The sequence below is a fragment of the Rutidosis leptorrhynchoides genome, chromosome 6 (genome assembly GCF_046630445.1).
Source record: "Rutidosis leptorrhynchoides isolate AG116_Rl617_1_P2 chromosome 6, CSIRO_AGI_Rlap_v1, whole genome shotgun sequence".
Taxonomy (NCBI): Eukaryota; Viridiplantae; Streptophyta; class Magnoliopsida; order Asterales; family Asteraceae; genus Rutidosis; species Rutidosis leptorrhynchoides.
The window spans coordinates 252,008,293-252,012,932 of record NC_092338.1 but is presented as its reverse complement, the minus strand read 5'-3'; positions in this window follow the sequence as shown (position 1 = coordinate 252,012,932).

The window sequence follows — 4,640 nt, the reverse complement described above, 5'->3', positions numbered from 1 at the left end:
TCAAACGGCGCCATCTCAATGCTTGAATGGTAGCTGTTGTTGTAGGAAAATTCTGCTAACGGTAGATGTCGATCCCAACTGTTTCCGAAATCAATAACACATGCTCGTAGCATGTATTCAAGCGTTTGTATCGTCCTTTCGCTCTGCCCATCAGTTTGTGGATGATAGGCAGTACTCATGTCTAGACGAGTTCCTAATGCTTGCTGTAATGTCTGCCAGAATCTTGAAATAAATCTGCCATCCCTATCAGAGATAATAGAGATTGGTATTCCATGTCTGGAGACGACTTCCTTCAAATACAGTCGTGCTAACTTCTCCATCTTGTCATCTTCTCTTATTGGTAGGAAGTGTGCTGATTTGGTGAGACGATCAACTATTACCCAAATAGTATCAAAACCACTTGCAGTCCTTGGCAATTTAGTGATGAAATCCATGGTAATGTTTTCCCATTTCCATTCCGGGATTTCGGGTTGTTGAAGTAGACCTGATGGTTTCTGATGCTCAGCTTTGACCTTAGAACACGTCACACATTCTCCTACGTATTTAGCAACATCGGCTTTCATACCCGGCCACCAAAAATGTTTCTTAAGATCCTTGTACATCTTCCCCGTTCCAGGATGTATTGAGTATCTGGTTTTATGAGCTTCTCTAAGTACCATTTCTCTCATATCTCCAAATTTTGGTACCCAAATCCTTTCAGCCCTATACCGGGTTCCGTCTTCCCGAATATTAAGATGCTTCTCCGATCCTTTGGGTATTTCATTCTTTAAATTTCCCTCTTTTAAAACTCCTTGTTGCGCCTCCTTTATTTGAGTAGTAATGTTATTATGAATCATTATATTCATAGATTTTACTCGAATGGGTTCTCTATCCTTCCTGCTCAAGGCATCGGCTACCACATTTGCCTTCCCCGGGTGGTAACGAATCTCAAAATCGTAATCATTCAATAATTCAATCCACCTACGCTGCCTCATATTCAGTTGTTTCTGATTAAATATGTGTTGAAGACTTTTGTGGTCGGTATATATAATACTTTTGACCCCATATAAGTAGTGCCTCCAAGTCTTTAATGCAAAAACAACCGCGCCTAATTCCAAATCATGCGTCGTATAATTTTGTTCGTGAATCTTCAATTGTCTAGACGCATAAGCAATCACCTTCGTTCGTTGCATTAATACACAACCGAGACCTTGCTTTGATGCGTCACAATAAATCACAAAATCATCATTCCCTTCAGGCAATGACAATATAGGTGCCGTAGTTAGCTTTTTCATCAATAACTGAAACGCTTTCTCTTGTTCATCATTCCATTCAAATTTCTTCCCTTTATGCGTTAATGCAGTCAAGGGTTTTGCTATTCTGGAAAAGTCTTGGATGAACCTTCTGTAGTAACCAGCTAGTCCTAAAAACTGGCGTATGTGTTTCGGAGTTTTCGGGGTTTCCCACTTTTCAACAGTTTCTATCTTTGCCGGATCCACCTTAATACCTTCTTTGTTCACTATGTGACCGAGGAATTGAACTTCTTCCAACCAAAATGCACACTTTGAAAACTTAGCGTACAATTCTTCCTTCCTCAATACTTCTAACACCTTTCTCAAATGTTCACCGTGTTCTTGGTCATTCTTTGAGTAAATAAGTATGTCATCAATGAAAACAATGACAAACTTGTCAAGGTATGGTCCACACACTCGGTTCATAAGGTCCATGAACACAGCTGGTGCATTAGTTAAACCAAACGGCATGACCATAAACTCGTAATGACCGTAACGTGTTCTGAAAGCAGTCTTTGGAATATCATCTTCTTTCACCCGCATTTGATGATACCCGGAACGTAAGTCAATCTTTGAATAAACAGACGAGCCTTGTAGTTGATCAAATAAGTCGTCGATTCTCGGTAGTGGGTAGCGGTTCTTGATGGTAAGTTTGTTCAACTCTCGGTAGTCGATACACAACCTGAATGTACCATCTTTCTTCTTGACAAACAAAACAGGAGCTCCCCACGGTGATGTGCTTGGTCGAATGAAACCACGCTCTAAAAGTTCTTGTAATTGGCTTTGCAGTTCTTTCATCTCACTGGGTGCGAGTCTGTAAGGAGCACGAGCTATTGGTGCAGCTCCTGGTACAAGATCTATTTGAAATTCAACGGATCGATGTGGGGGTAATCCCGGTAATTCTTTCGGAAATACATCGGGAAATTCTTTTGCAATGGGAACATCATTGATGCTCTTTTCTTCAGTTTGTACTTTCTCGACGTGTGCTAGAACAGCATAGAAACCTTTTCTTATTAGTTTTTGTGCCTTCAAATTACTAATAAGATGTAGCTTCGTGTTGCCCTTTTCTCCGTACACCATTAAGGGTTTTCCTTTTTCTCGTATAATGCGAATTGCATTTTTGTAACAAACGATCTCCGCTTTCACTTCTTTCAACCAGTCCATACCGATTATCACATCAAAACTCCCTAACTCTACTGGTATCAAATCAATCTTAAATGTTTCGCTAACCAGTTTAATTTCTCGATTCCGACATATATTATCTGCTGAAATTAATTTACCATTTGCTAATTCGAGTAAAAATTTACTATCCAAAGGCGTCAATGGACAACTTAATTTAGCACAAAAATCTCTACTCATATAGCTTCTATCCGCACCCGAATCAAATAAAACGTAAGCAGATTTATTGTCAATAAGAAACGTACCCGTAACAAGCTCCGGGTCTTCCTGTGCCTCTACCGCATTAATATTGAAAACTCTTCCACGGCCTTGTCCATTCGTGTTCTCCTGGTTCGGGCAATTTCTAATAATGTGGCCTGGTTTTCCACATTTATAACAAACTACATTGGCATAACTTGCTCCGACACTACTTGCTCCGCCATTACTCGTTCCGACACCATTTGTTCCTTTCGTTCTATTAACCCCTGGTCCGTAGACCTCACACTTTGCCGCGCTATGACCATTTCTTTTACACTTGTTGCAAAATTTGGTGCAGAACCCCGAGTGATTCTTTTCACACCTTTGGCATAGTTGCTTCTGATTGTTGTTGTTGTTGCGGTTATTATTGTTGTTGGGATGATTGTTGTAGTTGTTGTTGTTGTTGTTGTTGTTGTTGTTGTTGTTGTTGTTGTTGTTGGGCCGTTTGTTGTAGTTACGATTGATGTTGCGATTGTTGGGATAATTGTTGCGATTATTGTTGTAATTGCTGTTGTTGTTGTATTGGTGATTCTTATCACCGTTTTCCTCCCACTTTCTTTTGACTTGCTTCACATTGGCCTCTTCAGCAGTCTGTTCTTTAATTCTTTCTTCAATCTGGTTCACTAGTTTGTGAGCCATTCTACATGCCTGTTGTATGTAGGCGGGCTCGTGTGAACTTATATCTTCTTGGATTCTTTCCGGTAATCCTTTCACAAACGCGTCGATCTTCTCTTCCTCATCTTCGAATGCTCCCGGACACAATAGGCACAATTCTGTGAATCGTCTTTCGTACGTGGTAATATCAAATCCTTGGGTTCGTAACCCTCTAAGTTCTGTCTTGAGCTTATTGACCTCGGTTCTGGGACGGTACTTCTCGTTCATCAAGTGCTTGAATGCTGACCACGGTAGTGCGTACGCATCATCTTGTCCCACTTGCTCTAGATAGGTATTCCACCATGTTAACGCAGAACCTGTGAAGGTATGCGTAGCGTACTTCACTTTGTCCTCTTCAGTACACTTACTTATGGCAAACACCGATTCAACCTTCTCGGTCCACCGTTTCAATCCGATCGGTCCTTCGGTTCCATCAAATTCCAAAGGTTTGCAGGCAGTGAATTCTTTGTAGGTGCATCCTACACGATTTCCTGTACTGCTGGATCCAAGGTTATTGTTGGTATGTAGCGCAGCCTGTACTGCGGCTATGTTTGAAGCTAGAAAAGTACGGAATTCCTCTTCATTCATATTCACGGTGTGTCGAGTAGTCGGTGCCATTTCCTTCAAAATAGTTAAATGGAACAAGTTAATCATACAGAATATTAAGAGTAGTTAATAGTATTTCGTAGCATAATATGAACTCATTTATAAAAGCTTTTTCTTCATATTAGCGTTTTATAAGTTTAAATTCGGGTAGTACCTACCCGTTAAGTTCATACTTAGTAGCTAATATACAATTCAACTACTACAATTCTATATGAAAAACTGATTATAATAATATTTCGCGTTCAAACTTTTATACAATATTTTACAAACTTACAATACCGCTTATTTTACATAAAGCATGAAATATAGCACACAATAACTTTGATACAAGATAGTTGTGAAGACAATTCTAGCTAGTACACAAGTCGTTCAGCAAAGGCAATAAAGACACGTAATTCATACGTCCAGAAACAAGTCATGCATTCTGGTTTTACTAGGACTACTTCCCATCCTTGGTCTTGTGCAACATAACCATTATGGCCGTTGATAAGACAGCGTGTTGTAACGTCATCAAAGGGACGAGGGTTACGTAATGTCCAACAGTCCCGTAATAATCTAAAAACCTCATTTCTTACCCCAATTACCGACTCCGTCACTTGTGGAAACGTTTTGTTTAATAGTTGTAGCCCGATGTTCTTGTTCTCACTTTGGTGAGAAGCGAACATTACTAATCCGTAAGCATAACATGCTTCT